Source organism: Amblyomma americanum, chromosome 10 (assembly GCF_052857255.1).
Source record: "Amblyomma americanum isolate KBUSLIRL-KWMA chromosome 10, ASM5285725v1, whole genome shotgun sequence".
Classification (NCBI taxonomy): domain Eukaryota; kingdom Metazoa; phylum Arthropoda; class Arachnida; order Ixodida; family Ixodidae; genus Amblyomma; species Amblyomma americanum.
This window is the reverse complement of record NC_135506.1, coordinates 112481455-112507224: the sequence shown is the minus strand read 5'-3', so window position 1 is coordinate 112507224 and position 25770 is coordinate 112481455. Positions and strand designations below refer to the sequence as shown.

At 49.2% G+C, this 25770-nt stretch overlaps 1 pseudogene; it reads right to left on the bottom strand.

The window, feature by feature from the left end:
* The window catches only part of LOC144108637 (uncharacterized), a 199260-nt pseudogene that overhangs the window by 61030 nt on the left and 112460 nt on the right, over nt 1–25770 (bottom strand).

Sequence of the window (25770 nt, the reverse complement as noted above, 5' to 3'; positions counted from 1 at the left end):
GTACGTTGACGCAAGCATCCAGGCTTGCGAAACAACGGCAGTTTGCTGTCCTTGCAAGCCAGCTCTGAGCAAAACGTCAAGGTTTCGCCTCTCAGAACCTCCATCATCCTGTGCGGAGATGCTTCCAGTTCAAGAGGCACTTTGCTCTGTGGCCGCCGTTCCCATGCTACCCACGGCTCGCATTGTCATTCGCACGTACGTCCTTCACGTCACACGCCTACTACGACAAGTCAGATTCTGTGACCCGCCTTTCGACTCCAACCTCGTCTTTGCCTCGAGTCCTTACTCTGGATGACACCACCCTCCTTTCAACAAGAAAGGAGCACCTCCGGCGCCGCACACATGCTCTAATTCCTCCGTGTGCGGTATCCCTCCCCCGTGGTCTTACCCGTATAGAGGAGGTTGCGCTTCGGAGGATACGGGTCGGGGTTGCCCTAACTCCAGCTGTGACACGCAAGTGACCGCATTTCAAAGATTTATATCCCCGTCCCGGGTGACCAGTCTGCAAGAACAGACTGTGAGGCGATATCCACCATCTGTTGTGGGACTGCCCGGCGCAGAAGCCGACAAGAATTCGGCACCTGGCGGCAGTGGCACTCTCACTGGACAATCCAGATTGCTATATCGCCTGGACATAGGGTCCATATCATTGTTCACTTCTTGATTTCATCGAATCAGCCCACCTTTTTTCATTTATTTAAGCATCTCACTCATTTCGCACTTCATAGTTTTTATGCCCTGAGGCAATAAACATCGCATCAAAATAAATGAGTGTATGCAATTTGATTTTCATGTATGTGTCCTTCTGGGCTTTGGTGACTATGTGTTCAGTTTTCAACTTCACGCATGTATTTATGTTAGTTGTTCATGCGCTGATGTTTCAGTTCCTTGCGTGCTTTCTCTTCTACAAAGAAGGAGGCATTTGTTGTGTGGTGGGTTCCCGCTCCGGGTTTTAGATCAATCTATTGTCTTGTGTCTTGGATTTGCATATGTGTACTTTTTTAATTGGCTATTACATGTCGTGCGACTAAAGGCTATAAATATTGGTTTCCTCGCTTCTCCGTTCCTCAGGGCTCGCCACCACTACTTTGGCGATGATGTACGTGCATCGTTTTTCTTACGTTCACGGCTGCGCCGACGAGTTTCCCCCAGGCTCCAAATTAGGTAGCATGTCCTGTTGGTAAATGATACTTTATGCCAGCCGGCACTGTCGCAGTAAAAAAAATGTCCTTGAGGCTTCTCGAATCTACTTCCTCACCTCACGCGTCTGAGGCACCGGCACATCTTTTGCGGTCGCATGTATAGCTGCATTCAGCAAGCGACGGGTCACGTCGACCCACGCCGCCATCCGGACATGCTTGGGAACTCCATTCTCGCTGGTACTGTGATCACCGTGGTGAGGCTGCGGAGAGTAAAGCCTGTGCCATATCGTTGTTTACGATAGTGATAGAAGCAAGCGGTTTGGGCGCTGTGCTACGTCTCAGCGCCTTAACATTACGCTTGCGTCGTTCCGAGTTGCCACCTTCTGAAGCCAGCTTTTCTGGCAATGGTTTGCCACCCGCAATTACAGTTGTACGAACTCATGGAGGACGGACGTGATCATCTGAGGGGTGACCTGCTTTGTTGGCTGGAATACGATTTTCCCCCAAAATATAAATTCCAGCAGGCGTTCCGCTCAGCTGGTCCCTTCGGGCGTGCTTCGGCAAACTCGTGACCATGCGGACAGCTGCTCAGTTAAGCTTCTCTGCATGACCTTTTTTTAAGTAGTCTTAAGATGAAGTCTAGTTTGGAAAAAGGCTGAAAGCATAAAACTGTTGATATACTATGTGTGCATGGGTTCGGTTTTGTTGTGGGCTTTGTTGTCGAAAAACTCTAGCTAGATTCCTGTGGCGCTGCACCCGAATACAGAGAAAGTGTGTGTTCTGCAGTTTCTGTGTATGGTGAAATTTTTCTGTGCATTGCACTGAAGCACAAAGGAGTACACTGAATTGCACGCATCTACTTTCTATGCATTGCCATCGAGGTGAGCGTCTGCAATTTGAATTTCATATATGTATCCTTATGTGCTTTTGCTTCCAATGCGTGATCAGTTTTGAATTTCATGTATGCATCGGTTTCACTTCATGGGTTGATGTTTTAGTTTCGTGTAGGTTTTCGTCTGCTACAATGGAAGCAGTCTATGTTGTATTGTCGGCTTCGTTCCTAGTTTACGTTCACTGGATTGGCTTGTGACTTGTCTGTGGATTTGCACATTGTAATAGGCTATTAACTACCACGTCGCTGAAGGTAATAAGAGTCGACGTCCTCGTCAAATCGAGGTTGTTCTACGTTACAGCTCGACCAGTGAGCCTCGTCTTCCTTTGTCGGGGTTCGCCCCCAGCAGAGTTTTTACTATCGCCGCTTGCGAGATTCTAGTACGTGAAAATAAGTAAAGCGAGGAATATGTGTATTACAAAGCATAAAGATTTCTTTATTGATAGAGAGTTGCTTTGGCGTGAAATTCAGGATAAAGATCCAGTTGGGAGAAATGCTGAGCGAAGAAAAGTGCTGCGGTGCTGTCTTTCGTCGTCGTGCTCAAGATTGAGAGCTCGCGGCCCCAAGCTCGGCATTTGGCAGGTCACGACAATTGTGGGATTTGTAGGAGAGCCGAGCGGCCAGTCGTATTCCATTTGCAATTTTTCTTATATTGTGTATACGTATATCATGAAGGACATTACTCAAATTCCGCGGTTTTACAAGTCCTTTGTGTAGTTTTTTTTAGTTGATCCAGGGGAGGCAGCGGCTTCTCTGTTGGGGCACCACATTCTTTTCGAGCACCACAGCATACGCCTTAGATGTCAACCGCCTAAATGAAGATATGACTGCAGTTTCTAAACGTCCGTATTTATCACCTCGTCATATGACGTAGCTGCCTTTATTATATGTAAACGACTAGGACGGTTTCCTGCACCGGAGCTCATCGAAGCGACGCCTTCATTCCGGTTCATGTGGCCGCCATCTGTGGCGAGAGTAGCCTCTGTAGAGGCCTTTTCAATGAGCGGACTTGCGTCAGGCTAAGTCACGTGGCTTACATTGCGTTGTACACTATATGACGTCATTCTTTCACCCACTGTTGCTCTTGCATTTCACTAAATTTTTGTTTTGAGGCCAAGCTGAAGATCACGTCACGTGTTTAGCTTTTGTAGTTATCCGTTGGCACAGCTCCCATAATCCGCTCCCTCAGCACCGGTGCCGGCACACGCCACCGCAAAGTACGCCAGGTGTATCGGGTGGAGAATGCCCTTTTATGTGATGTGAAGCGGCTCCGTGGTCGATCTCTCATGTGGTTGCCAGCGCTGCCGGGAAGGCTGCGGTCGCAGGTCTTGCGAGGTTTGCACGACGCTCCCACGGCTAGTCACCTTGGTCGCGGCAAGACCTACGCACGAGTATCGGAGCGATTTTGGTGGCCTAATATGTATAGAGACGACAACCAGCATGTGGCATCCGGCCAGACGTGCCAATACAGGAAGCCGTCTACACGAGTAACCAAGCCATCCATGCAGGATTTTTGGCCTCAATATTAAACTTTCGAGCTGGTTAGACTCGACCATTTGGGCCCGTTTCCGGACACGTGTGCCGGCAACCGCTATGTTCTGATCACGATCGACCACTTCTCCAAGTGTGTCGAAGCACTGCCCGTTCTTGACACGTCGTCCGCTCATGCCGTCTTGTTTGCGAAATGGCATCTCGATTTGCGGCACGGTGCACCCAGACCCCTCACCGCGGACCGTGCGAGCAGTTTCATGTCGCATGAATTTGAGCGAGCCCTCAGCTTTTACGGCATTGCGCATTCCACTACATCTGTGAATCATCCGCAGCGCAGTGGCCTCGTGGAACGTGTCAACCGTACCCTGACGGATATGCTTGCTTCCTACGTCGCTCCGTCCCACAAAAACTGTTATCGTTTTCTTTTTTCCCCTGCTGCAGCTTTCGCCGTCAACACTGCGACGCAAGGAGCAACGCATTTGACGCCGATCGGTCGTCTATGGCAGAACGCCCTCCACCCCCCTCGGCACGCAGTTGGTCCCGCCCCATTCTACCGCGTCCCCACCAGACCACAGATGGCTTCGTCGCGCCCGCCTAGGCGTCCAGCGCAACCTTCTCATGGCTCACGCGCGTGTGCAAGCGGCTTGCTGTGCGATCTGGTCGCCGATATCCCGAGTTCTACTCCCGGCATGTGACTTGCGGCTCACTAACCAAGCGGTTGAACGGGCGCTGGGACGTGCGACTGCACTCGCACGGGGTGCGCTGCTCGGAGGGCAGCGGCCAGCAGTCGGTGACGGGCACGCGGAATCAGGCCAAGCTCAACAGCCAATGGGTGGTCAAGCGCCAGACAGAAACGAGCTGCTTTCGGGGCGAACCCATCAAATGCGGCGACATCGTGCGCCTGGAGCACTTGCCACTCAAGAGAAACCTACGCAGCCACTACCTCCCGTCGCTTTTGGCCAACGACTTCAAGAGCGCCCACAGTCAGTAGCAGATCGCACCGGTCCCAGTGCACTGAGGTCTGCCTTCCGTGGGACGCCATGACTTGAGAACCTCGTGAACATCTAACAGCATCCCCGGATTTAGACTTGGACTGGAACTTGTCTGTGTTTTCGTGTACGGGTGAGTTCGGGAACATTTAGTGTGTTCCCTGTCCCTCCCCTCCTCCCCTCTCCTCCCTGTGGAAAAATGTAACGGCGAAAGAGCACCAAGAAAATGCGAAAGAGGAGGACAGTTGGCCGGTGGTTTGCAGGAGAATCCTGAGTTCGTGTCTTCCTATGCCATTCCACACCGTAAAAGTATTAACTGATTATCTGCGGTAATTAATCTAATTCGTCTGACTTAATGGGGCAGAACTTTCTCTTACCAATTATCTATTACACATGAACATTCTTATGTTTAATACTAATTATGCTTATTACTATGCTATAATGGCATCACGGTTAACCACACTAACTAGAACACGCTTATATGCTTAGCTTGCAATCCTGCTGAGCTACGCCGCGGCGATGCGCGGAGCTCTGCTCAGCGACCATAATGAATAATAATGATAATATTGATAATATTATTAATAATGATAATAATAATAAAAACTTTATTTGCATCAAACGCACATGATGCCGGAGGCCTGCAGAAAAAGCTGTCATTAAGGCAGCTTGACAAGGCCGCAGACCCCACACTGGCAACTACACGTAACGGTGAGCAGTCATGAAATGAACAAATATATACAACAAAGTGTGAAACAGCAAGCAAAAGTTTTTACATTGAAAAAAGGAAATTTCCATCTGTTTCTAGACACAGATCCGGTTGCTAGGGGCGCCGTGGACAACCATCGGCAACAAGCAGTGAAATTATGCTTCGGAGTAGAGTAGTAGAGCTTCGGCTCTAATAACTTGAGGAGGAGTCGGAAGAGCAAGGAAACATTAGATGGAAATTAGGTCAGCCACGACGCAGCGATGGCGTACAGGTAGAACATCCGCCTCGCATGCAAGAGGACCGGGGATCAAATCCTGGTGCCGCGCAATTCTCCACCGGGTTTTTAAAAAAATCCGCGTGTCGATGGAATTGCATAACCAGGCCTGGAGTGCGGCCTGATCTCGGTAACCAGAACCGACCACGCACTCTCTCACCAGAGCAGGATTTGGCCACCCTGGTGTAGTACATGGCCACAACCTTCTATGATCATACCAATTAACCCTCGGCCCTCAGTCCCCAGCGGCTGCAGAGCAACTGACCACGGCGGCGGTCAGACCTGTGACGCAGCGGAGGGTGCTAAGAATCTCTGGCTCCGGACAGGCCGCCATTGTAAACTGAACCTGGCAACGTTTAACGCTAGAACTTTAGCTAGTGAGGCTAGCCTAGCGGGAATTAAATGGGATGTGATAGGGCTTAGCGAAGTTAGGACAGGTGAGGCGTATACAGTACTAAAGTACGGACACATAAAGAGCTTTCGCGGGTTAGAGGAGAGACGAGAACTAGGCGTGGGATTCCTCATTAATAAGGATATAGCTGGCAACGTAGAGGAGTTCTACAGTATTAACGAGAGGGTAGCAGCTATAGTAATTAGGCTGAATAGGAGGTACAAGCTGAAAGTGGTGCAGGCCTACGCACCCACATCCATCCATGATGACCAGACCGTTGAAAGTTTCTATGATGACGTAGAATCGGCAATGAATAAAGTAAAATCGCAGTACACTGCACTGATGGGCGACTTCAATGCGTAGGTGGGCAAGGAGCAGGCTGACTACCACGCGGTAGGTGTCTATGGGATGGGCTCTTGAAATAGCAGGGGAGAGCTATTAGTCGAATTCGCGGATAGAAATAATTTACGGATCATGAATACCTTCGTCCGCAAACGAGAAAAGAGGAAGTGGACCTGGAAGAGCCACAATGGTGAGATTAAAAATGAAATCGACTTCATACTATGCGCTAAACCTGGCATCATTCAGGATGTGGCCGTCCTCGGAAAGGTGCGTTGCAGCGACCATAGAATGGTAAGGTCTAGAATTAGCTTAGACTTGAAGAGGGAACGGAAGAAGCTAGTGAAGAAGACCATTAAGGAGTTAGCCGTAAGAGGGAAAGCACAGGAGTTACGGATAGCGCTGCTTAACAGATATTAGCCTTTAACTGAGGAAGATGATCTTGATGTTCATTCAATGCACGATAATCTGACGTCAATAATTACGGAGTGCGCAGTAGAAGTAGGCGGTAGGACAGTTCGAAGGGATACCGGGAAGCTATCTCAGGTGACGAAAGATCTGATTAAGAAGCGTCAAAACATGAGGGCTTCTAACCCTTCCGATAGAATAGAACTAACGGAGCTATCAAAGTTAATAAATAAGCGCAAGGTAGACGACATAAGGAAGTTTAATATGGAGAGAATCGAGCACGGTATAAAGAATGGAGGTAGCCTAAAAACAGTGAAGAGATGTATGCATTAAGAGACAAGCAGGGCAATGTCATTAGCAATATGGATAAGATAATTAACGTAGCCGAAGAGTTCTACACAGACCTGTACAGTAGCCAATGTAATCAGAGCGTTAATGAGAAATACAGCAGTGCACAGCAATGCGTCATCCCACCAGTAACGAAAGATGAAGTAAAGAAAGCCTTAGAAGCAATGAAAAGAGGAAAAGCAGATGGGGAGGATCAGGTAACAGCAGATCTGTTGAAGGATGGAGGGGACATCGTGCTAGAAAGACTAGCCACCCTGTATACGCAATGCCTTATGACCTCGACTGTACCAGAAGCTTGGAATAATGCAAACATTATCTCAATTCATAAGAAGGGAGACGCAAAGGAATTGAAAAATTACAGGCCGATCAGCTTACTATCCGTTGCCTACAAAGTATTTACTAAGGTAATCGCTAATAGAGTCAGGGAAACGTAAGACTTTAATCAACCAAATGATCAGGCAGGCTTTCGTAAAGGATATTCCACATCAGATCATATTCACACTATCAATCAGGTGATAGAGAAATGCGCAGAATATAACCAACCTCTATATATAGCTTTCATTGATTACGAGAAAGCATTCGACTCAGTGGAAACCTCAGCAGTCATGCAGGCATTGCGTAATCAGGGGGTAGAAGAGGATTATGTGCAAAATACTGGAAGATATATATAGCAACTGCACAGCTAATATAGTCCTCCATAAAGTCAGCAATAAAATTCCAATAAGGAAGGGCGTCAGGCAAGGAGACACGATCTCGCCAATGCTGTTCACCGCATGTTTACAGGAGGTATTTCGAGGCCTGAATTGGGAACAGTTGGGAATAAGAATAAATGAAGAATACCTAAATAATCTGCGATTTTCTGATGACATTGCCTTGCTGAGTCACTCAGGAGGTGAACTGCAAATCATGATTCATAAGTTAGACAGGCAGAGCAGATCGATCGGTCTAAAAATTAACATGCAGAAAACCAAGGTAATGTTCAACAGCCTACCAAGGGAACAACAGTTCACAATTGGCAGCGAGACCCTAGAAATTGTGACGGAATACGTCTACTTACGGCAGGTAGTGACAGCTGATCCGGATCTTGAGAGGGAGATAACTAGAAGGATAAGAATGGGGTGGAGCGCATATGGCAAGCTCTCGCAGATCATGAGTGGCAGTTTACCAATTTCCCTCAAGAGGAAAGTGTACAACAGCATAATCTTACCGGTACTCACCTACGGGACAGAAACGTGGAGGCTAACGAAAAGAGTTCAGCTTAAGTTAAGGACAACGCAGCGAGCCATGGAAAGAAAAATAATAGGTGTAACGTTAAGAGAATGGAAGCGGGCAGAGTGGGTGAGGGAACAAACACGGGTTAATGACATCCTAGTAGAAATCAAGAGAAAGAAATGGGCTTGGGCAGGGCATGTAATGCGAAGGCAAGATAATCGCTGGTCCTTAAGGGTAACGGAGTGGATTCCAAGAGAAAGTAAGCGGAGCAGGGGGCGGCAGAAGGTTAGGTGGGCGGATGAGATTAAGAAGTTTGCAGGCAAAGGGTGGATGCCGCTGGCAAAAGATAGGGTTAATTGGAGAGACATGGGAGAGGCCTTTGCCCTGCAGTGGGTGTAGTAAGGCTGATGATGATGATGAGGTCAACCACTGCCATGAAGGTTCCTTTATCCTAAAGCCCTCTGACCTCTGCCTCGAGCATGACCAGTTCGAGTAGTTACAACAGGTCGACGGGCTGTGTTGACAAAGGAGTGGTCTCCCAGGATGAGGGGATGGGAGTGTGTATGGGAGGAGCGCGGAGAGGATGTAGACAAATCCAGGAATAAACGCAGAGGATGGGATGCCGTTCCGAATGGTGGAGTGGGGCGAGAAAAAGTTGGCTTAAGAGTAATGGACTAAGTGAGGGGGTGTAAAGGAGTGTGTCTGGAGTTGCTGCCATTACGTGTTCTGGGTGTGATTGAGGGCGTGAATCGTGCGTGGATGTATGGTGCTGGAACGCAGGTAGTGGAGGACAATGGTATTGTAGGCAGTAAGTTTAACGAGGGTGCATATTGAGGAGTTGGATAGCCATCCGTCGACTCCCGGGAGCTGAGTTCTAAGGAAAACGCTAGAGTGCGCTGTTTTCACTCGGAAATAACTTGACAAAAGAAATAGGCGCCAAAGATTGAAATAAATTCATATACATATCAAACAGTTACCATCACTAGCCAGATTACGTCCTCTACGCGAAAAAGCCTTCCGCAATTAAAGCTGTCGTGTGCCGCCGTCATACTTTTGTGCCTCCGAGACCACGTTTTGCTTCACTTTGAAACACCTCTGTTGCGCGAGCAGTGCTGGCCTTAATACCGATCTCTCTAGAGCAAACACCTAGAGAAAACGTCTAGAGTAAACATCGAAATATCTAGAGCAGGGATGATTTGAGTATATGTGCGGTTTCTTATCAGGTATACAAGGCCAACACATTTTATTGCATCTGAGGCAGCCACTAGAAATCCCGCGAACAACTGGGGAAAGCTCTACTAGCAGAGTTCTATTTTGAAGTCTTTTTCTAACGCCTTAGCGATTTAATGATGCAGGTATCACCAGTGTAGCGGTGTGAAAACTGATTAATGCCATGCTAATCATCGTTAAACATCATGTTCTTCGAAGGCATAGTTTGAATAATAAACTTCGAAGCTATCTTCTCCAAATTCCGGGCCTTACATGAGATAGAACGTTGTTCATCGACAAAGTTGTTCATTTATTAAAATATATTCGAAACATTCATATCGTCGCATAATCCACTTCTTCCATCCTTTCATTAGAGCAGAGAGTCTGCTGTTTTCAGACATTAAACTTCCTGTTTCTATTTTCTTTCAAAACTGCCTGTGCGGCCACTAGCCGCGGGAAATTGTTGGGGATGGCGTCCTTGACTTTGCAGACCCTTTTGTTGTAGACTTCGTAGGAAAGGTCGAACAAGGCCCAACCCACCCGCCTGAAAACCTTGTCGTCCAGGGAGATGACGAAGCGGCGTATCTGCAGCCAGAAGAAGAAAAGAAGGGGCTTAAACACAGAGACATCTGCTACACATTTACGCGGACAAGGCTACAGACAAGGCTCACACAAGCTTTTCTGGGGGTTGATGAAGGCCTTCAGGATCTCGGGCGCACATTTGGTCCGACCTTCCCTTATATTGTGCGCTTGATTAAACAGGAATCTGCGTGGCGGCTCAGTGGTTAGTGCGCCCGGCTACTGAGCCACAGTACTCTGGTTCAAACCGAGCTTTCGCTGCTGCATACCGATGGAGGCGAAACACATAGGCCCCCGCGTGCTGTGCGATGTCAGTGCACGTTAAAGATCCCCAGGTGGACGATATTAATCTGAAGCCCTCCACTACGGCACCTTTTTATCTTCGTTATTTCACTCCTCCCTTCCTCACTGCGCGGTTGCGGTGTCCACCAAGATGTGAGACAGTTACTGCGCCTTTTATTTGCTTAATAAAAAGCAATTTTTTTTAAGCTGTGAGCCGCAACATCACAACCACCCCCGTAACTAGTAAGATTGGAAACTATTGTCGCTTTAAATTTACTGGCGTTATTTATCAGACAGCGGTTATTGCACCTCGCAGTTTGTCCTATGTGTGGCTTGCGGCCAGAAATTGGTATTTGATAACTTTTCTGTGCCATTCTGTTCATCGTCAAGTGAGTTTCTTGCCTCACTGTGGGTATCTCCCTCATCTTAGTTAACATATTAGCATCATTTGTTTGCAGGCTTGTTAGGTGAGCTAATAGGAATCGTACGCAATCCCTACATGTTCTTCCTGTAAGCTTGTCAGAAACACAATGTGCTTCGAACAAGAATGGTATATGATTAGTTTATGTTCGACGGTTTCAGAGCGAGAGCTTTATTCCTTGGTGCAACTTGCGATTTCGATGTCGATGAGAATGACCTTCAATGCATCACAATGTCAAACCAAACATAAGTGCGTGGTGGTATGGCCCAAGCTATTGCAGTATCACGATGTGACCTTATGACTATGACTAATGGGTACGTGACATTGACCTTGACATTTTATTTGACAGAGCTTTTGCTCGTATAACTAGGTTCAAGCCGCGTTTAACCACAGCCATTTTTTTCCCGGAGCTTCTGTGGATTTCTTCGACCGGCTTTTCGGTCCAGCTAAACTGCAGCTCTGTCATGTTCCTGCAGTAAAAAGTTGGATAACTGAAGCTAAAATGAAGCTGGTTCGTACACAGCCTACATCCAGTAAGAAAGAACTTTGGGCATGTTGAATCGCATACAAGGACTAAAGGAACAAGCAGGTCAATTTTTCTCCACAAATTCTTGACGACGTTGGTTCATATTTCGTGTTCTTCTAATAAATACCCAGTTGCGAAACCGCGCTTGTGTCGCGTGTTGCTTCTTTCATCCCTTTTTACTAACCTGGCGAAGTACCAGAAAAAATAACCGATTCTTCGATTGTAAGAGGACGTAATGGCATATCCGTAGTGCAGCTATTCCGGTAGTTTTGAATCTGCAGTCTCGCAGCCTTGCGATTCTTAGATTCTTAAGGAAGAACTAGAGACAAGTCTGCCTTATATTTTGTGCCTCTTCTGACATTTGTTAAGCAGCAAAAGAACATATTCATTGCTGATAAAGTTTCTGGTAAAGAGCATAGAATAGAGGACCAGAAGCCGGTCAAGTTAATCGCTGCTGTTTGTTTCTCGGGGGTAATCTGCCTTTTTTGCGGCGAAATAAAGACTAATTGAATATATTTTTGTTACGACCACACAGTTATAGTACTCGTGACGTTGATGGCAATGTCGAGATTGTTATGTACTCCGTGATCGCCGATAAAGTGGACGGCGGCGGAGTCCAGCTTCAAATATCTGCGTCATGATGTGTTGTGAGCGCAGTTTGCTTTTGGAAGCGGCCTCTGGAGGCGATACTCGTATTTCATTTATTGGCTTTGTCTAGCTTTGTAAGCTCGGGTGTCAGTGTAAGTAGCCTTTATGTCAGTAAGAAGCGTTAGGAAATCTACATATGCCCATTTTTCCTCTGTGTTCCTTGGAGTCGTTAATAAAATTTTCATATTAAAAAGTAGCCGTTCACTATTTCTAATGGACGTTAAATGAGCCGTAGAACTACAATCTCGTCCTTAGCCAGCACCTAATGCTCCTCGGCCGTCGCCCCTATAAAGTCAGGCCCTGCGAGATGGGGCAATGTGTTTGTGACATCCAGTGGCGAGGAGTACAGCGGGATGTGAGGAACTTGTGACCCCTCCTCAGAGAACCGAGAGGTGGGGATTTGTGCCCAAAGTGGGTTCAAACTGCACTCGCCTTCTTCCCCACAATCGCCGCCGTCTCGAAGGTGAACAGCATGGTGCCGTTGAATCCCACTGCGGTCACGCTGTCACTGTGCTCCTGTTCGTTGGGCAGCTTCTCGAGGCAGTAGGCGGTGAACATCTGCGCGTGGCGCCTCACGCAGGGCTCGCCGAACTTCACGGGACTTGTGACTTTCTCCTTCATCTCGTATGTCATGAGGGCCAGCGTGGAAGAGAGCGCCACTTCGACCTGCTTCTCGCCCTTCAGGCCGAACTCCAGGAACTTGAACATATGCTCCTGCGCGCAGCATCGACAGGTGCATCATCCGCCTCGTACAGGCTTAAGCAAAATTTGCGAAAAAAAATTTGTTTTTGTGACATTTAAAATTCTTATTCTTTCTTGTTAGTGCCTCATATACGCGCACGCGAAATCTTTACTTCCAAAATCAATATTTTTCAAAACCTAGCCAGCAACAACCTACCCACCCTTGACACCTGTTCGGATTCTCTGCCTCCCCTAAATTGAAAGAGGTTTTTTTAACACCTATGATGTTCACGTTCAGCGGCATGACTGTCAATCATAAGGCCACAGTGACAAGCTAGCTAGCATATTTTATTTAGCCAAACCAATCCTCAAACACAGACGGATTACTCGCCACGCGCGGCACTTTGCTCGTGCTTCGGCGTTTTCGCGGACAATCGAATTCGATTTTACTTTGGTGCTGGTTATTTAGCCGTCATTCAATGAAAAAGGCAAAAAAGTGCTTTAAAAAACGCCGCTTCTATGGGAACCGGCAGAAGTCGATCTCCAATGAGGCCAAATCACCGCAACACAGTCCAGTGGTGGACGCCGCGGCCACCACGGGCGCGTCTGCATCGAAGCTTTCACACTCGGCGGAACGCTTGAACACGAAGGCAAGTGATAGTCAACGCGGTGATGGCCTCAATGACCTTCTCTCGTGTGCCGTCGCCGAAAGCTGTGCGTGTAAAGTGTGCGGTGGCGATATGCAGCTTGTTGAAGACGCTGCACGAAAACGAGTTCCTTGCGCGCTTTCCCTGCAGTGTCAAGTGCTTCTCCGCTCACCGGTTCGAGGCATCGAAACCGACAACATCGGGCCTTTGCGAGGTCAATCTGATGTTTTTTTATGCATTGCAATGCATAGGAAAAGGAGCAGCTGCTGAGACTATGTTGTGTGTCATGCTCAACTTGCAAAACCACCGAAAAAAATTTCGCTGTACAATGAGGTACTACTGAATCATGTTACCGCCACCGCTGAAAGATGATTGGAACGTGCAGCTAAGAAGCAGTGGACCTCAATGACGGGGATATTGATATCGATGTTGCTCTTGACGGAAGTTAGCAGAAGCAGGGCACACCTCAATAAATGGTGTGGCGACACACTGCGCACATTTCCGCACAGCTTCCACCTTGTTATCATCCGGCCCAGCCTAACACGGCCACACGCGCTGGACTGCGTTACCGATAAAGCACAGCGCCACCGCTGCGTCACCCGAGGCATCCGTCACCAACGGCGGTCACAAAAACAGGCTGCCCGGCTGGAAAGTGCGGCTGTTTTCCTTCCGCTACCCGGACGAGCGTAGCGTGGGTTTGCTCGTCCGCTGCCGTCGCTAATAAACAGTTGTCACGTTTTATGTTGGGATCCGTCCTTCTACCGAATGGCATCCCACATCTGGTAACCCGGACAATAACGCATCGCCGTCCTGCAGCATCCAGTGACTTTCCACATCTGGTGACCAGTCGAGCCGCACGTAGGTTTTGCTCATAATCATCAGGCGTACGACTGGCGATGAGGACATCATCAAGGTACGCGAATACAGTCGGTAGGCCCCGCGTGACCTCAGCCATGAACCGCTGGAAGCTTTGAGCCGAATTGCGTAGTCCAAAAGGCATCCGCACGTACTCAAACAAACCAAAGGGTGCCGTGATGGCGGTCTTAGGTATGTGGGCGGGTTCGATGGGAATTTGGTGATATGCCTTAACGAGGTCAGCGTTGCAAAAATGGTGCAGCCGGCGAGGCGCAACGTCAAGTCCTGGATGTGGGGCAGCGGATAGCTGTCGTGGACAGTCTTGGCATTCAACGCCCGATAGTCGCCACATGGACGCCAGTCACCGGGATCACGCTTGGGCACTAGATGCAGCGGAGACGCCCACGCGCTGGACGACGGGCGTATAATGCCGAGCTGCAGCATTGGTAGAACTCACGTATGGCGATTGCTAGACGGTCTCCAAACAAGCGGCGTGATTGAGCAGCTGCGGGTAGACCCCGGGTGACGATGTTGTGTGTCCCCGTATGTTTAGGCGCCTGAGTGAGGTTGCATGGCTTGGTGAGCTCCGGGAAACCCGCCAACACTTTTTCGAACTTAGAGGAAGGTATCAGCGTGCGGATGCCCATGGGAGCAAGGTCGGACAACACTCCCAAGATGGGTAGATGAGTCAGACCGTCGATAAGGCGACGATGCCGCACGCTGACGTCCAAGTCAAATTATGAGAGCAATTTCGAGCCGATGATCGAGTGAGCCACGTCTGCGAAGACGAAGACCCATCGAAAAGTGCGGCGAAGCCCGAAGTCGAGGGTGAGAGATCGTAGTCCGTACGTGGATATAGACGAGGCGTTGGCAGCACGGAGCGACTGCCCTGATGACATCGAACGATTAACCTCAGTCGGTGGAACCACGCCGATTTGCGCACGTGTCTATAAGGAACCTTGTGTCGGAGAACTGGTCAGTTACCATAAACAGGCCGCTCAGACGACTGGCGGGACCACGCGCCGCCGTTAGTGATCCCGGAAGGCGTTTCCCGGCCACGAACAGGGCGGTGTACACTTTGTGGCGCGGTGTCGAAAACGCCGGTGGTAGCAGCAGAGAGAACGGAGAGTTGGGACACCGAGCTTGACGTGTGCCCGAAAGAGCGCGATGATCGAGACGAGGCGGGCGGGTCTCCTGGGGTTGCCTGAGGTGTGCGGCGACTGAGGCGGCAAGCTCATCTAGACGAGCCTCAAGGCGCGAATCACTGGGTCTGTAGGCGGCAGAACAGAAGTGACGAACGGGGAGATCGCCTTATGAACGTTTTCGGCGAGCTCACCCATGCGGTCGAGGGTGTCATCACCGGCCGCCGCAAGGACAAGGCGGATAGGCTGGGGAAGGCGTTGGAGGAAAAGCTCTCGAAGCAACGCCCAGTGGTTGGGGATATCGCGCTCCCCGAGAAGCTGTCAAATCGGCCGCTGAAGCTAGGAAGGGCGCCGGTCACTAACGTCTTCCTCGGTAAGGAGCTGCTGGAGGCGGCTGCGTTCTTACGGCATAAATCTCCACAGTACCTTGGTTTTCAGGTGGTGATATGGTGTAGCGCCCATGGGGTCGGAGATGACGTCGGAGAGCTCGCCGTCAACATTACGAGGAAAGCTCCAGGCGACATGGTAGTAGCGCGTCGACTCCGAGCTGGTGCGGGAAAGGCAAAATTGCGCCTCGATCTGGTGGAACCAAACTTGCGGGTTCTTGCGCCAGAAAGGTGGGAGGCAAACCTGCAGTGACGAGACGTCCTGCGGACGTGAGTCCGGTTGCGTGGATGCTGCGGGATGGGGCATTGCTCGTACTAGGTAACCAGTTTTAGGCTTAACGCCCCAGGAGCGAAGGAACAAGACCACTGCTGTGAAACGACACCAGAACAGAACTGCGAGCCGAGGCTGCACGAACCACGGCCAGGTGCCGTCTTTATTTTCTTCGCCGGGTGGTGCGCGCTATCCGGGTTCTCGGCGCCACCCAAGAGAGGGCGCTACAGCATCAATGACCCAGCGATTGCCAGCAGCGGTGTAGGGCTGAGGGCCGTATAAGTCTATGCCAACACGGCCGAAGGGGCGAAGCGAACAATGTAGTGCCTGCAACTCACCAGCAGTGTGATGAGGCAGTTTCTTACGGCATTGCCAGGACGGGCAGAAGCGCGCGGATGAAGTTATACATGCCGCGCTAGCAGTACCGGAGACGGATGCGAGTTTACGTCTTGAAGACTCCAGCGCAACCGCATTGCGGGTCAGCGTGGAAACAGGTGCAGATTTGGGACCGGAGATGTCGGGGATTGATGAGAAGCCATTTCCATCCATCAAAGTTATAGTTGCGCGGATAAAGCAGATTACCACGAATTGCAAAATTTCAGGCTTGGCGACGAAGGGCGCGGGACGCCGGAGCCGTAGACGGGCCGGAGAGAGAGTTAAGAAGACAGACAATTCATTCATCTTTACGCTGCTCGGAAGGCATGTCGCAGGTTGTGAGCGAAGGCGCAGCGGATTCGAGCGCGGAGGGGCTGGCAATCTCGGCCGGTAGCTGGTAGTGGGATAGGGCATCAGCTAGCGTCCTGATGCTTGCGGCCCAACCAATAGATGACACGTATGTTATATTCTTGTAGCCGGAGAGCCCATCTAGCCAGGCGACCGGAGGGATCTTTCAGCGCAGAAAGCCAACGTAGGACATGGTGGTCGGTGACCACGTCAAAAGGACGTCCATAGAGATAAGGTAGAAACTTGCCAAGGGCCCAGACAATGGCCAAGCACTCTTTTTCTGTCACAGAGTAGTTGTATTTGGCTTTCGTAAGGGCGCGGATGGCGTAAGCAACCACATATTCCTCGAATCCAGACTTGCGTTGGGCGAGCACAGCCCCGAGGCCGATTCCACTGGCGTCCGTGTGTACTTCGGTTTGGGCTTGCGAGTCGAAGTGACGCAGCATGGGTGGGGTCATGAGGAGACTGCGCAAGATGTTGTAGGCGTCGTCGCAGGCAGAGGGCCAACTCGAAAAACCCGTGTTGCTGCCGAGAAGCTGAGTTAAAGGCGCAACAATAGCACAAAGTTGCCAATAAAACGTCGAATATAGGAACAAAGGCCTAGGAAGCTGCGCAGTTCCTTCATAGAAGTAGGTTTTCGAAACGCAGTCACAGCACGAACTTTGCCGGTGTCTGGGCGGACGCCCTCCTCTGACACAACGTGCCCTAAAATTGTCAGTTCACGAGCAGCAAATCCACCTTTTTTTTCGGTTAAGCTGAAAGCCGGCGTCCGTAAGGGAGGTTAAGACGTGCTTCAGGCCAGACAGATGAGTCGCAAAGTCGGGCGAAAAGATCACGATATCATCGAGGTAACAGGGGCATGGCTCCTACAGACACAATATGGGCGCTGATGCAGAAGGGCTTGGTCACCGGTGTCGATGTGGTGGGCGACACTAGACGTGCGCGTCAAAGCGGGCGGGTGTGAATGAAGGAGGAACGAAATTGATTAAGCAGCGCGAGAAGTTGAGTGCGTCGAGGTGCGGGAAGAAAGGCGTCGATGGAGGGAAGTGTCGAGTGCAGGAACCGGCGGGCTGAGGGCATCTACTTCGAAGGACGGCGAGAAACGCACAGCGGAAGCATATGTTAACGGATTAGTCGCGAACTAGTACGCGGAACGGCTAGCTGACAGGGTGACGACGGTGTAAGGTATAGGCAGGTATTTTCGACACGGGAAGAGGTGCGATGGTGTTAAAAGTATGTTGCCGTCGCGACCAATATGGGCACAATAAAAAAAGAGCACGCAGGCAGGTCAGTGTCCTCTGCAGTGACGGCTTTGGCAGAAGCAGCAGAAAGGGCATCGGGCGACGAGGAATCACTGAGCGCAAAGAACTCGACTTCAGCACGAGCACAATCGATGACTGCGTTATGGCACGACAAGAAGGCCCAACCCAAGAGATCATGACAACAGGCTGGAAAAATGACGAATTCAATTAAGTAGAGGATCTCCCGAATAACGACTCGAGACGGGTACGTCGCTAACGTCGCCATAGTCTGCGCCCTTGCGGTGCGCAGCGATAATCAAGAACGAGGGGTCGTCACTTTTCGCAAGGAGCGGCAAAAGGTGGCGGCCATAGCATAAACAGCAGCACCAGTGTCGACAAGCGCCAGAACAGAAACACCCTCTACGGAAGCGGCGATCAGATTTGCGGGAGATACTTGAGGGCCTTGGACATTTCGCTGGTGGCGCAGTTCTCACCTCGGGGACTGCGGCATCTAGTTTTCCTCTTGATAATGATCCGGGAACCGACGCGTGAGAGAAAGGGAGCGGCGAGGAGAATAATGTGGGCGTGGGGTGGAGAAGAGAGTGCGACCATGTGAAAGACCGTGGCGGCTAGGCTGCCGGTGAGTATTCGCTTGGAGGCGGCCGGTAACGGGGAACTTGGGAAACTGGCACACGACGACGGCAAAGCCGGGCCACATGACCAGGCAATCCTTAAGAGTAACAAATTTGCCGATTGTCACCAGTACGCCAGGGATTGCCAAATTGTTCAAGCAATTAGAAAAATGGCGTTGGACCCTGAGAGACTTAAGGAACGGACGCTTGAATTGGAGTGTAGATGGGCGATAATTGGGCGGCCGCGGAAGTGCGACGGCGGCACTGTAGGCCAGGGTGCAGCGACAGGGGAGGGCGGCTGTGCTGGTGCGGGCGACGGGACCAGTGGAAGGGTCTCAGTAATTTGTTCGCTAATGACATTGCGAAGGCTGGGCGCCAGGTATGCAGATGCACTGAGTGCGATGGCAGAACCCAGACATGACGACTTCAGCAACGGTGCGGAGATCTCGCTACAGCAGCATCTTAAAGGTGTCATCCTCGATGCCTTTCAGAATATGCTTGATCTTGTCAGCCTCAAACATCTGGGTGTTGACGCGGGATCCAAGTTTACCACATCCTCAGAGTAGCTTCTGAACGTCTCGCCCGACTGCTGAGAGCGCTCAAGCAAGCGGTGTTCGGCGCCAAGCTTGCGCACAGCACGACATCCGAACAGAGTACTGGGGAGCCCACCTGCACGGCTTGGTTGTTGGCGTGTTCGGACATAGCGGGCATAGCGGGGGTCGGTAGCGTGAGGCTGCGGAGGTCCAGGGCGGTACGAGGACGGGAAACCGAACCTCCACCAAGTTAGCGGCGGCTTTGGTCAGCGCTCAGGCGGCGGAGAAACAGTCTCTGGTCTGCCCAGGTCAGCAGGCTCTCGCTGTTAGCGATGGCAGTGATGATGATGATTATGATGGTGATGTGCTCAGGCTTAATGGCAGATACCCACGGTGGGGATTAGCCAGGGTGCATTGCTGATACAAACGCACTTCTTCACACCGGGAACTTTTGTTCACAGGCTCTTTACTACAGAGTCTTGCTTCAAAATTTGGTGGGTCTAGCACAAAAAGGGAAACAAGGAACGAACCTTTAAAAAATAATAATCTCAGTTGAGTAACACTACCTAAATTGACGATTACAATGCTACCAAGACCGCAGCAGATAATGAGAAAAAGGGTCACAAACATAGCCAAAATTGCATGGAAAAAATAAGGCCTACCCTGTCCCCTTAACACGTGTTAATTCCTTTTCAAGCCTAGTCAGGAAAGTAGGCAAGCTCAGCGTTTGCCACAACATTGCCTCGTGAGTCTCAGGACGAATTTGGCTTCACATTTTTTCTTAAGCCTTCACAATAAGCCTGTAGGATCAAGAAGGTGGAAAGTGTCTATTTTTTTTTAATCGCACAGATCCGCTCCGTCCCGTTTATCTACCTTGTGGTCTGTCTGTTTTCGCGCCTGTAATCCAAAAATAAAGACAATAGTTTAGCTGAGCGTAAATACGAATATATTACGCGACGCATATACAGCTTGTTCGGTCGAAAAAGCCGTCGGCGTCGTTGCAGTGCGCAACGCCCGTCGGAAATATTTGGAGCTGCGTAAAACTCCCAGCACACCGAGTGAATAAAATAACCGTGGTCTATCCACTGGGTTACAGGCTGCAAATCGAACCAAGGCCTTTGGAGTTCGAGACGAGGACACTTACACTCCGGCTCGACGACTGAACATTAACAAAGGCGCGTCTAGTGACCGCACGGGTTTCGTAGAAACGTGTCTTCGAGATCTGTACTTATGCGTACATGAGTAAATCGTGTCTTCGAGATCTGTACTTATACGTACATGAGTAAATATGAGCCTGTAAATTACAGATGCCGGAGTAAGCGACTATAACGAGTTTCCGGTAAATTTCCTCCTTGCTTGTCGTTGCTTCGCATGAAGTCGTAGCTCAATCGCGTGGCAACCACTGAAACCCCCCCTCTTCCCCCCGTCGCCATGCATGGCGCTGGCCCAGTAGATGGCGCGCGTGTAGGCGACATTTCTTGATAGACATATAGAAGTTCTTGATAGACATATAAAAGAAACATAGAAGTTGATAGATATATAGGGAGATAGATTAGGTTTCAAGTTTAGTAAGGAGAAATCTGCAGTCATCATATTTAATGATGATGTTGGCGAGCATAGAATACAGGAGTTCACGCAAGAAATACTGGATGAGTACAAGTATCTTGGGGTGGTGGATAAATAACGGCGCAGAGTATCTGACAGAGCATAAAAAATATGTAATGAATAAAGCTAGTAGAAATCCAGCTGACATGAAAAATAGGGCACTGTGTAATTACAATAGGTATGAAGTGGTAAGAGGGATCTGGAAAGGGGTGATGGTTCCTAGCCTGAATTTCGGTAATGCGGTCCTGTGCATGAGACCAGATGTTCAAGCAAGGTTAGAAATTTAACAACGCGCCTTAGGGAGGCTAGGTGTTGGAGCACATGACAATACACCAAATCAGGGGGTACAGGGTGATATGGGATGGCCGTCGTTCGAGAGCAGAGAATCTAGCAGTAAGATAGCATTTTAGGAGCGATTGAGAAAAATGGGGAAAAGCAGTGGGCTAGGAAAGTTTTCAGATACCTGTATATAAGGAATGTTGATACGAAATGTAGAAAGAGAACTAGAAAATTGAGAAGAAAATATCTGGACAGCAGTAGGGGAGAAAATCAGCAATTATCAGTTCAGAAAAAGGTTAAACAAATAGAGAGAGCTCTGTGGAAAACAGGGATGCTGACCAAATCAGCACTGGGAACATACAGTATTTTTAAGCAGGAAATTGCCACAGAAAATATCTATGATAATTGTAGGGGAAGCTCTTTGTTGTTTGAGGCCAGGACGGGAGTTTTGCGGACTAAGACATATAGAGCCAGGTACCACGAGATAGACACGTTGTGTGTTGCGTGCGGAGAGGAGGAGAAAACGGCTAAACACTTGATACTTTTCTGTAAGGGGCTTCTCCCTGCAGTGGAAAACAGCGGGGCTGATTTATCCAAGGCATTAGGGTTTAAGGACAGTGAAGGGAAAGTAGATTTTTAGCGGGTAGAAGTAACCAAGCGAAGGTTATCTGATTGGTGGCAAAAATCAAGGGAAGAGTACAATTTCATAAGTCATGGCTAGGTGACTTGAGCCACCGCCCGATTTAAAGGGTTCAGCCGTATCCATCCATCCATCCATTCATTTCTGCCTCGGGGTAGCGTCGTTCGTTTCTGAACAGGTAGGATGGAACCGCAGCCGTCTACGAGTGCTACTGTGGAGCAGCGTCTGTGTTTGTTTTCAAAATCCTCAAAGAGAAACCGAGCGATTTGTCCAACGGGCAAGGCGTTGATGTTTCGTGTACTCCCTGGCAGCGCAGCAACACAAGTGTCGCGTTCCACTCTTAAAGACGAAGTTTAAAGAGATACTGCATTAAATTGCGACTTCCTGTAAAATCGCCCAAATTTTATTCAGAAGGTGCGATTATCTAAAGTTTCAACATTTCTTTCATTTATTTTTTCTCGGACTTCCCGCCCGTCCAGGCAGGAGGCGTGCGTGACGTCACACGTCTCGCGGCGCACTGCTCCCGTCGCACAGTGCTGACATCGGTTCAGCTGTCGCGCTTGGACGTTCAGAGTTGGCAGCGTGGAAACAAGAAACTGATCGACAGTTACAGCCTTAAAAGTGGTAATGGAGTAACGATTATATCAGCTAGATGTCCAAATGACTATGGGCTAGAGATACGTGTGCAAACCCGCAGCCTCATCTAGCGGCGACGAGTAAAACGAGCCTGGATGATGAAATTTTGCACAGGCGCGCTCCCTGTTGTGGTAGCTGCGCCTATTGTAATACAATTTAATATGACCCAGACAAGTTTTCTGAAATAAGTATTAAAACATTTCCTTTGCCGAGGGTAAATCAAAGCATCACTTTCATTCATTGCTCCAGCCACACAAAAAGAGCTGCCGCGGCGCCATGACGGGGCGCGGGTGTTGAAATAGGACTGATACATTATGTAGGCAGCGCAAACAGCGGAGTGAGTGCTCGAAATATAGAAGCAGCAAACTTAATTGCATCGGCGTAGCGAAAAATTATCCAGTACAAAGTTTTTGTGACCGGAGCACTGTTACTACGCCGCCAGACTTGCGTGCGCAAATCTCACGAACGGGGTCTGTCGCGCGATTCTCGTGGCATTGTCCTGTTAGTAAATTGTCATCGCTGTTACTTTCTGATGGTCCCGGGCATGAGGAAAGATATTCTCCCTCAATTTTCTTATATTTGCGCTTGCTTGCATGCAAACACTATTATGCGATATACTTATTTACTACCCGTTCAAACGTACACATATATTGCCTCTGGGCAGTTTGTTCGGTGAATGTACAGCAAATTCCGAATAACGGAGACAAGTTTATTTATAATGTGTATTTCTGTAACGCGTCGTATCTGGGATGATTTTCCGTCGGAGTTGTTTGAATCAGCGAAAAAACTGGAACAAGTGAAAGTACTTCCTGTCTTTTGACAAGGACAATACACATGTGACAAATTCTGCTGCGTTTTTGGCTATCCTCTGTAATTACGCGCACTAACATGCGCTACAGAGTGTACACTTTATACAGTAAACTCCGCGTTTTTAATAAGTTACCTCTAATTTTCACGTAGATTAGGTCCCCTTATCGCTAAAGTGCATCTGTCATGCTCTCGGTCTTGCGGTTTCTAGGGAATATTGACACCTTGTATTGCGAGGTGGCGCACAGCTGACCTGGAAGGCAACTATGTAGCGCTTTCGCTATCGCTTATCGACCGCCATTACCGCTGTATCAAGGACAACAACAACCGCTTCCTCCTGCCTGGCCCTAGGTATTCAATAACGTCTCCTTGTGGATTCGGAACAAAGAAAGATTTATGAAAGAAAGAGAAAGAGAAAGAGTCATGTGGATTCGGAACAGAGGAAGATTTATATATTAGTCGCTGTCGATTAAATTTCCGCGATAAAAGTTCGGACCTAGAAGGTATGTCGCGATGGCTAGCTGCGCCACACGGATCCATTCTTCAGAACTGGGCATTCTTTGGGAAGGCCTGACATGGCGTGTCCCTTCCTCCGCCGCACTACTGTTACAACCTTTAGCGGAATAATACAGTGGCACCCACACCCTTTGCTCGTCTGGCAGCCGCGTGGATCCAATTCTAGCTCAAAGGCCTCCGGACACAAGCGGTGGCACTCGCAGCGCGTCCCCTACGTGGCGAGTAGCGTCCACGCAGATACAGCAGGTGCATGCGTACCGCCAAAGTGGCCGGGCCGGCCGGGCACGGAGGTAGGGAGACGCGTGACGTCACAGCTTCCAAGCAGCAGTAGTTCGGGGCGCCGCCGCCAGGTGCACCATTTCAAGGCAAAAATGAGGGGGAAAAGGGTTTTCCGCTGGCTTCGTGCAAAAAACGAGGCGGTTTCAGTCACCTTAGGAACACCGGCTGTAATTCCAGTAGAAAATAAGACCGCCTAAAATTTAATGCAGTATCCCTCTAAGCGTCCTCCTATTTTTTTGAGAATGGGTCTCAACACGGTCTTTTTTTCATACATTAGGCACATGGACACTTTAAATTTCGCACTCAGCGCGTTTGCTTCAAAATTGACTTTAATATGAAATCAGGTTAGCCTCTGAGAGTACATAGAAATACCAAAAGAAGTATTTACTTCTCCAGCAGGTGCCAAAATATGATGTGTAAAAACCCACGCTGCTGAATGCTGCCATTCGGGAACTCCTTATGCCGGTCTTTGAGCATGTAGTTTCTTCAGTGCGGCATATGGCGCCAAATGTTTTGGACAACAGTGTTTTATGAGGAAGAACGTCTTGACAGAGGAGTACTGGCGCAACGCCTATTGCCCAATATATTGGACAAATGCTTTATAGCGGTGACTCGAAAAATGGTATTATGATTCATGACGAAAGTGAAACACATCAAATTTAGAATTAGTGTTTGGTGTTACCATAGCCAATGTAATGCTGCTTTCTCAAACGAGAGTAAGGAACCAGCCTTGCTTCTGACTGACTGGTTTCTTGACCGTACATTATCAAAAAGAAAGACATTCTCAAGCTAGCTTGTGACGTATAGTTCTGCGTTTCTCATTGCATTCAAGATGGTGCACGCCATTCTCGACTGCTATTCACTTCGTCGCTACCTCAGAACATCTGAGAGTCATGAGCAGCTTCTGTCAGTGCAACCACAAAAATGACTTATATATCTTAGCAATCCAAAAAAACTTTTTGTTAAAAGCGAATTTCTCTACAAGTGTCCTTAATAAAGCCTTTCTGCAGCCGCTCACAAAATTACTTCCAGTCAATATCACTAAAGCGTTGGTGCCGTAGTTACCGCCTCCCATCGATTTCATAGGTCTCAAAATTTTGGACATTTAAGCTCCGCTTTAGAGGTACGTTGAGCTAACGTTAATAGCTAGCTGCCTTCGTCGTCCTATTGTCCTTTTGTAGCGATAGCTACATTCCAATAGCCTTTAGAGCCTTCAACATGGCGGCGTCGTGGCGGTGGCGGCGTGCCACCCTGTTGCTGTGCGACTACCCCGTAGCTGCACCGACACGCTGCCACGTGGTTGGTCGCGTGGTGCAGAGAAGCTGCCGGCGGTGCGGCGCCGTGGCTGGTCACGTGTTTGGTCACACGACCAACCACTTGGGGCGGAACAGCTGCTGCTTCCGGTGGGGCGGCGCGGCGCGCCGGCGAAACCGAGCTGCAACAGCTGTGCGCATGCACCGTGTCAAGTGGGACGATGATGAAGAAGGAACGTCCAGAGAAACGGAGCGGCGAAAGACTTATTTTTCAATTAAACTCGGCAAGTTCCACTCGGCAAGCTGTAGCTATCGCGTCACTCCAGGTTTAAGCAGAGCTAAACCCCCACCAATTTTTTTTTTCATATCACTTCGCAGGTACGCACATTGTCCATTTTTTTATTATGAAGGCAATGTAGGCTCATCGGCAACGAAAACCGGCGGCGTTGACCAACAGCAGTTGCCCAAAAACTGCTCAGTGACGTCATCAAGGTCTCGCATAACGTCGGCAGTAGCCTGAAGATACTGACGTATACAGCAAAGAGAAATAAAATCTCCCACGAAGGTGCGAGGAATTGTATCATGGACCTTCAGACTGCGAGGTGACCACGTAACCCGTCGGCAGGAAAACAGCGCTGTTCCTTGTAAAATAAAGACGATCTAGTGTATAGGTTTCTTTACTACTGTATGCTAATGAGTAGCGATGTATTTAGAAAGGAAGAAATATGATTAACCTCGCAACAAAGACCATTATGATTTCGCAATAAAAGCACGTAAGTAGTCTTAA